Below are 9,109 nucleotides of genomic sequence, written 5' to 3'. Positions count from 1 at the left end.
CAGTGCCGCAGCGCCGAGGCGCTTCCGGCCTCCTTCCGCGCGGTTCCCGGGCGCTCCCCGGGCGCGCCGGCCTTCGGGACGTGCCTCCGGGTCTCCCAGCCCGCCAGGGTACTCCGCCAAGGTCCGAAAGGCGAGGTGCCCAGAGGAGATCCGCAGAGTCCCCAGCTGAGGATTCATTTTTCTTTCTTTTTGTGGGAATGTGATTGCAGGACTCCCACAGCGGAGTCAACGTTTCCAAGGGCTCGCGCACCTACTATTAAACAATCCTCAGAAGAAGCCTGAAAATAAACAGCAGACATCACCAGTTAGAGAAGTAACTTGGCACGAGGTAACTGACACGAGCCAGTCACGGTCCCGGGTGTAGTGCAAGTCAGCAAAGCAGGGGAAGCTTACCAACAGCCCGTCCAGGGGGCTTGCTGACCCCACCAGAGCCCGCACACCCCACGCGGGGACCAGATGGCCTACTGACTGGATGGCCCAAAGACCCCTTCGAGGCTCTGCAGCTCCCCCCACCCCTCCCAGCTTCCACAGCAACAGAAAGCGGCGTGCATCGCCGTGAGCGAGTGGTTTGGACGTGCTGTGAGCCAACCCTGAAGGTGGCTAGGTGGTGGCTTTGATATGCGAATGAGCTATGGCTGTAAGATGGCTTGGGTAAGACCCACAAAGCTCTTCCTGAGGATGCTTCAGTCTCACTTTGGTCCTCCTAGGCTCCAAGTTTCCCACTCTCTAGCTTCACCAGACTTCTCCTGTCAGACTCCATTGTCGTACCGACATGCTCCCTTCGAAGAGAGATCCCCAGAGCCACATACTGTTACAGCCTATGCCTGCTTGATGTATGGGAGGTTAATACTTATTGGAAGATTATTTTGAATTCTTGTATTATTGAAAAGCATCTCGTGTTTCAGTCTTTTTTGAATACCTATGCCGTCACCACAATCTTACGACCCAAGCAGGACAGCAACTAACCTATCCATATATCCTCTCCAAACAGCCATTTCAGGTACATGTTTGTAAATCTTGGCGTGTTAATTTACTCAGATGCCAAATTGGAAAAATGCCTGACATACAGAAAGAATGGTGTAAATGGTCATCATTGTTTTTATTTCCATTGTAATCTGCTCTGCAGCTGCAACCACTCTTGTCTATGGTTGCTTTCTCTATCTTGGTATTTTTTGGAGCCTCTATCCTAATTCTTCCAAAGTGCCCAGAACTAAAACAGGAATGTAAATGGACTGTTAAAAGGACAATGTAAAATTGTAGTCTTACATACACCAAGGAATACAAAGGAACCACACCAGAGTGAAAGCTCTCATTTCCTGACTGTTGGACAGACAGGACTTTGGGAGAAACAGTCTGAATAACATGAAAGTGATGCTGCCCTCTAGGGGAAGGTGATTTGGGAAGGACTATTGTCTAGATTTGAGTATGAACACAGTTGAAGGAGATTCTAACACTGTAACTGAAGACACTGAAATCTGTGGCTTTGGCACAGAAGGGAAACTCATTCTTCATAGCCCTCAGAAGGCTGATGAAATAGACTCAGAGGACAGTACTGAACTCCTCAGAAGAGGCTTTGTTTGTTCACTGAGGATGATCAGAGTATTGATGAATCTACTCCTTGCATATCACTTGTTGCACTCCCAGTTTCAGAAAATGATCAGAGTTTTGAGATGACCGTGATTACAACCACTGTGACAAAGAGTCAGATTTTACAGAATGAAAGACTAGATGAACTGACTGCCTTGAGTAATAAGGAAGTATCAGCATTTAACCAGGCTTGGTTTACAACCAAAGAAGGTAAGAATTCTCTAACTAACAGAGGACATAAATGGAAGCAGGGGATGTGGACAAAAGAAGAAATTGATATCTTGAAGAGCAATATAAAATACTATCTAAAGGCATATGAAATGACAGGTGCTGCAGGTATCATCTTTGAGATGTTAAAGGACAAAAGATTTCTACAGCATGGGGCCTGAACCAGCCTTTGTTTACAGTTTATAGAAGAATGCTCAAGGAGTTCTGAATAAGCATAGCAATGATTAGGCAACAACAGAGGCAGCACTAGGAAGCAGCTCATTGTCTGTCAAAGGTCAGTGCAGACTGATGAAGGATACTAGCAACATGGGGAAATGGACAGAAGATGAAGGAAAGAGACTTGCAGAGGGGTTCATAAATAAACAAGTACTGAGCCAGGTGACTTAGTCACACAAGGAGTGTCTTGGGCAGCTGTGGCTGAACGAGTGGGTACCCACTCAGTAGAACAATGTTCAACTACCTGACCTGGAAACAGTAGGGGTACTGAGTAGACAAGGAAGTTGAAATCAATCCCATCCTTAGGATAGCAGACCTTGATGTAGCTGATGAAAATGACATAAACTGGGATCTATTAGCTGAGGGATAGAGCAAATCCATTCACCACAATGGCTTTGAAGTAAATCCTGGACATCAAAAAGCAAACGGCAGGCTATAAGGATGTTTCATTCCCTGTCTTAATAAAGGTCTTAAACAAACATGAGAACAACAACAATAAAAAACCAACAACCAGTGCTTTAGAAGAATAAATCAGGATCTGGAATTCCAAACAGTAATTCCAATTCCAGTGTACAACATGTGCAGATCAGAGTCAGGTAATTCAGCCATATCACCAAGCCTGTGACAGCATTGCAGATTCCAGTCCAGATTACCCATGTCTCTTCAACAGACTCTCCTGCTTCTACCATTAACCTAGCAACAGTAACATTAAACAATGGAACACTACAGACATTTGACATTCTTCCATCTTTCCATTTGCAGCCCACCAGCACTCTACCTACTTCAAACAAGCTCAAGTCAAAGCCTTCCCCTAACTCTGACTGCTAGTCCCATAGTAACCCTGACTGCTGCTGCTCCTGCTTCTCCTGAACAGATCATTATCCATGCTTTATCCCTAGAACATCTGTTGAACACAAGTGACAATGTCACAGTTTAGCATCACACACCAAGAGTCATCATTCAGACTGTTGCTACAGAGGACATCACTTCTTCCATACCCCAACCCAAACTGTTGGTGATATTCAGTCATCTGATTTTCATGAACCTCCATATGCAGTAGACACAATTTCCCAGTTGAAATTCTGTAAGGTCCGCTCCTGGATGGCGAGGAGACTCCACCCTCCTCGCAGCGAAGTCGCCACCCAGTACCTGCGTTACCTAGGCAACTGGGACACCTGGAAGAGGTCACATCTGCATCCGCTGAGGTCACATCTGAATTTGATGTGGCCACACCTTTCCCCGCCCACACCCTTGATAAGGCCTAGCCCTGGCCCAGATGCTCTCTTGCTGCTCTCTTCTTGCTCTCTCTGTTCTATTCTAGCTCTCTCTCTGTTCTTTTCTTGCTCTCTCTCTTTCCCAGCCACGTGGACTGCCAACCTTGCCTGGTCCCAGCAGGTCTACCCCTTACCTGAATACCACGTGAGTGCTACTGTTCTTACCCCTCTCTCTGCTCTTTTCTAGCTCTTTCCTCTCTTTCCCAGCTCTCTCTCATTCCCAGGCCTTTCCCAGCCACGTGGAGTGCCAACCTTGCCTGGTCCCAGCAGGTCTACTGAATAAACCTACCCCTTACCTGAATACCACATGCGTGCTGGTGCAGTTCTTACTCGGCTACCTCTTTTTAAAAACCTAACAAATTCATCAGCTTAAGATGACATACAGCCACCATTTAATGACTCATGTATCCAAATTCAGTAACCAAAATAGCACAGAACTGATAAATAGTAGTATGGTCAGAACAAAAGAAGAAATCTCTATCACTGACCTTAAACAAGAAGAATCATCCACTGATTTAGCCAGTTCTTATGTTACTAAGGATTTAGTCTCCTACCATAGTAGAACAAAGTTATCAAACAAGTGATGATTAAACAATAATTATTGTTTGTTCACCTCATGTCTTTATCCAAGCGTCTGATGTCACTGATACTGACTCTTTCTTGCCTTTGACAACACTAACAGATCCCATATTCCAACATCACCAGGAAGAATCAAATATCATTGGAGCATTCCTGTTTTTTGTTTTGTTTTTTTTTTTTTTTTTGGTCGGTCGTGGGTCCTGAACTCTGGGCCAGGGCGCTGTCCCTCAGCTCTTCAGCTCAAGGCAAGCGCTCTACCACTTGAGCTACAGCGCCACTTCCGGTTTTCTGGTGGCTTATTGGAGATAGGAGTCTCACGGTCTCACAGTCTCACGGTCTCACAGTCTCACGGTCTCTCCTGCCCAGGCTGGCTTTGAACCACGATCCTCAGATCTCAGCCTCCTGAGTAGCTAGGATTACAGGCGTGAGCCACCAGCGCCCGGCTGGAGCATTCCTGTTTTTGAAGACTCAAAAGATGTTGAGGAGCTGGGGGCTGGTGGCTCACGCCTGTAATCCTAGCTAGAGGAGGCTGACATCTGAGGATCACGGTTCAAAGCCAGCCAGGCAGGAAACTCTGTGAGACTCTTTTCTCCACTAAACCACTAGAAAACCAGAAGTGGCATTGTGGCTCAAGCAGTAGAGCACTCACCTTGAGCTGAAGAGCTCAGAGACAGCGCCCAAGCCCAGAGTTCAAACCCCACAGCTGACCAAAAAAGAAGATGTTGAGGAGTTGGTGAACTATCATTAGGTAATTCTTAGAAACAGGTAGTTATGCAAAGAAGTCACTCTGTGAAGTTACAATATCTCCAAAGACAGGTGAGCAATCTTCAAGAGGTTTCCTTCACCTGTTCTTTTGGTTTATATGTAACTATTATGTTTAAGCTGTGTACGCATGTTGTTGTTGCTATGACTTTTTGCCTCCTCTTAAGTTTGTCATTTGAGGTCTAGTTTTGTGACAGGATGTACTTGAGGGGCGAATGGAAATATCCTTGTGTTTAGTATTTTCAGGAGGGAATTTCATACACTTAGCTACTGCAAAAACATAAAACCAGCCAGGCGCTGGTAGCTTACACCTGTAATCCTAGCTACTCAGGAAGCTGAGATCTAAGGATCACCATTCAAAGCCAGCCCAGGCAGGAAAATCTGTGAGACTCTTATCTCCAATAAACCACTCAGAAAACCAGAAGTGGCACTATGGCTCAAGTGGTAGAGTACTAGCCTTGAGCTGAAGAACTGAGGGACAGTGCCCAGGCCCGGAATTCAAGCCCCACAACCCAGGGTGGGGGGTGGGGGATAGGTAACAACAACAACTTAAAACGACCAAACTTAACTCCTTGAGTTTAAATGCAGTAGTATACAACTCTATTGATCACACATGGCACTTCTATCCAGTCTTAGATTGGCCAAGTTATTTCAGAAAATCCTTATCACCATGGTCTGTAGAGCTGGTCACTGACCTTCTTCAAAAGAGTACATAGTATTAATTTGAGAAGTATACAAATACTAGGAGACCTAAGTAATTGTGTGGCAGTGACTTTTAGTTAACCATTGCTGGCAGTGGGAAATTATTTAGGCAACATAAAGAAGAAATATGGTTAAAATAGTAAAACAAAAACCCACAAACAAAACAAAACAGAACAGTAGCCAGGCTCCATGGCTCACTCCCTAAGATCTGAGGATTGCAGTTCAAAGCCAGCCCAGGCAGGGTAGTCTGTGAGATTCTTATTTCCAATTAACCACCAGAAAACTGGAAGTGGAGCTGTCGCTCAAAGCAGTAGAGCGCTAGGCATGAGCCACCAGTGCTCAGCTTTGTCTTGTTTGTTTATTTTTGGTCAGTCATGGAGCTTGAACTCAGGGCCTGGATGCTGTCCCTGAGCTTTTTGTGCTCAAAGCTATTGCTCTTAACTACTTTGAGCCACAGCTGTACTTCTGCAAGAGACTCTTATCTCTAATAAACTACCAAAAAAGCTGGAAGTAGAGTTGTGGCTCAAGTGGTAGAGTGTTAGCCTTGAGCAAAAGAAACTCAGGGACAGCTCAGATCTCAAGTTCAAGCCTGAGGACTTGCCAAAAAATACAATAAAAGGAATACAGAAGCCAAATCAGGTGCTGATGGCTCGTGCCTGTAATTCTAGCAGCTCAGAAGATGTAGAGCTTAAGATCATAATTCAAAGTCAGTCCAGGCAAGAAAGTTCATGAGACTATTATCTCCAGTTAACTATCAAAAAGCCAGAAATGTCTGGGTGCCTGTGGCTCATGCCTGTAATCCTAGCTACTGAGGAGGCTGAGATCTGAGGATCATGATTCAAAGCCAGCCCAGGCAGGAAAGTCCGTGAGACTTTTATTTCCAATAAACCACCAGGAAACCGGAAGTGGCGCTGTGGCTCAAGTAGTAGAGCGCTAGCCTTGAGCTGAAGAACTGAGGGACAGCATTCAGGCCCAGAGTTCAATGCCCAGGACCGACCACACCAAAAAAAAAAAAAAAAAGCCAGAAATGGAACTGTGACTCAAGTAGTAGAGTAGAGTGCTAGTCTTTTTTTTTTTTTTTTTTTTTTTTGGGGGGGGGTCCGGTCGTGGAGTCTGAACTCTGGGCCTGGGCGCTGTCCCTCAGCTCTTCAGCTCAAGGCCAGTGCTCTACCACTTGAGCCACAGCACCACTTCCGGCTTTTTTATTTTTGCTTATGTGGTACTGAAGAATCAAACCCAGGGCCTCATGCATGCAAGGCAAGCGCTCTACCACTGAGCCACCTTCCCAGCCCCGAGTACTAGTCTTGAGCAAAAAAAGCCAAGGAATAGTGCCTAGGCTCTGAGTTTAAGCTCTAGTACAGACTATGTATGTGTATGTGTGTGTGTGTATGTGTGTATATATATATATACATACATATATGTATGTATGTATATATATATATATATATATATATATACACACATACACACACAATCTACCAATAATGATGCAAAGGAGTAAAGGGTTACATGGGCTCTGTGGTAGAATAACAGCCCCAAAAGATGTCCTCATTTCGGCCCCTGACCCTATGAATATGCTCTGCTGCCTTTTATGGCAAAAAGGACTTTAGAATATGATTAAGGCAAAGGCCCCTGAGATGAAGGGATTATACCGGATTATCCTGTGGGCACAATCTAATCCATTAGGTCTAATCACAAATCCAGCTTTTTTTCTCCCAGGGCTGGGAGTACAAATCAAGTGTAGTGAGTTTGCCTAGTATTCCTGAGGCCCTGGGTTCAATCCCCAGCCATCTAGAGTCTGAGGAAGACATAGCAAAGCTGTGGAAGGTCATGACTTGACCTGTACAACTATTGCTGAAATCTAAAAAATGGAGGAGGGAGCTGCTACTAATATTTTTAACCCCAAACAGGATCCTTTTCCTCTTAGAATTGTGTAACAAGACCAAGCGCTATTGAAGCAGGAAGAAGACTTTTATATTATTTTTCATATTTTTTTTCTAATTTTTTTGTGCCTGGGTACACACACTGGCTCTGGAGTTGAGCACAAGACCTGGATGCTATCCCTTAGCTTTTTCCTTTCAAGGCTGGTGCTCTAGCACTTGAGCCACAGCTCCACTTTCAGCTTTTTGCTGGTTAATTGGAAATTAGCATGTCCTGGGCTTTTCTGGCTGGGTAGCTTTGAACCTCAATCTTCAGATCTCAGCCTCTTGAATAGGATTACAGGCATCTGCTACCAGTGCTTGGTTGCAAAGTTCTACATCATCAGTCCACAGAATGACTTCATCAACAAAAATAAAGCCATCAAAGCAATACAACTTGGATATTATTAGAACTTCTAGAGTGGACTTAGGAATTGAAAGGGCTAAATAGAAGTACTAGCTAACTACATGACACTGCATTAACCTTCCCGTTAGAGTAAATTAGACTCTGCCAGAAAACTACATGGACATCCAGGTACAAAGAACAAAGGAAAAGTTTATTGCCAGTAAAGGGACCTGCAAGACCCCGTCTCAGTAGGTGATATGTGCTGACTATTGTCTCAAGTGACCTTTTATAACCTCCAGGATTTGGAGGATCTTGCTGCCCTTTTTTTTTTTTTTTTTTTTGGTCAGTCATGGGGATTGAACTCTGGGCTTGGACGCTGTCCCTGAGCTCTTCAGCTCAAGGCAAGCGCTCTACTGCTTGAGCCACAGCACCACTTCCAGTTTTCTAGTGGTTTATTGGAGATAAGAGTCTCAGACTTTTCTGCCCAGGTGGCTTTCAACCATGATCCTCAGATCTCAGCCTCCTCAGTAGCTAGGATTACAGGCATGAGCCACTGCCCAGCTGATCTGGCCTTCTATGGTCATAGCTATTCCAAAGGGGTGTTTTCTCAGGGAAAGGGGGTAGGGACTAATCATTTGCTGCCTTTACTACATGGGCCTAGTGTTGCCTAGGGAAAGAGCATGTTAAGCCATGAGGGAGGAGGCTTCTGGGCTAACACTTACTGAGAGCTTGGGACTCTGCTTCTTTACAATGGGAGGAAAACTAAATAAATCAGAGAAATGTGCCTGGTGTTTGTTAAGATTTGTTCTAAATATCAATTCCAAGAGTTTGTTTTTTGCTTTGTTTTGTTTATGTGCCAATATTGGGATTTGAACTCAGGAACCTGAGCACTGTCCCTTAACTTTTCCACAGCGCTACTTCTGGTTTTTAGGTGGTTAATTGAAAATAAAAGTCTCAGCCAGGTGCCAGTGGCTCACACCTGTAATCGTAGCTACTAAGGAAGCTGAGATCTGAGGATCCGTGGTTCAAAGTCAGCCTGGGCAGGAAAGGCTGTGAGACTCTTATGTTCAATAAACCACTCAGAAAACCAGAACTGGCACTGTGGCCCAAGTGGTAGAGCACTAGCCTTGAGCTAAAGAGCTGAGGGATAGTGCCCAGACCCAGAGTTCAAGCTCTACAACTGACAAAAAAAGAAAAAAGAAAAGTCTCATGGACTTTGATGGCTCACTGGCTTTGAACCTTAATTCTCAGATCTCAGCCTCCTGAATATCTAGGAATACAAGTAGGGTTTGGCTAGAGTACCCCCTTGGAGGAAAGAAAAAAGCTAAGGGAGAGTATGAGAACCTGAGTTCATACAAAACATAAATAAATAAGTGAGTAAATAAAACATTAAATACCCTCAAAAGCACAAAGGCATGGAAAATCTGGGCAGTAAACAGATCATAAAAGGGATGTGTATTCACAGGAAATGAGACACTGTTCAGCCTCACCTGGGA

The 9,109-nt window shown here is 44.7% G+C and overlaps 1 pseudogene; it reads left to right on the top strand.

Moving 5' to 3' along the window:
- The first annotated feature begins 92 nt into the window (after window positions 1–92).
- Window positions 93–3,592, top strand: LOC138832139 (cyclin-D-binding Myb-like transcription factor 1 pseudogene; annotated as a pseudogene).
- The last annotated feature ends 5,517 nt before the right edge of the window (window positions 3,593–9,109 follow it).

The sequence above is a fragment of the Dipodomys merriami genome, unplaced genomic scaffold, assembly GCF_024711535.1.
Source record: "Dipodomys merriami isolate MVZ:Mamm:240054 unplaced genomic scaffold, mDipMer1.0.p SCAF_2, whole genome shotgun sequence".
Taxonomy (NCBI): Eukaryota; Metazoa; Chordata; class Mammalia; order Rodentia; family Heteromyidae; genus Dipodomys; species Dipodomys merriami.
Note: the sequence above shows the minus strand (reverse complement) of the source record. Positions and strands in the feature narration are given on the sequence as shown.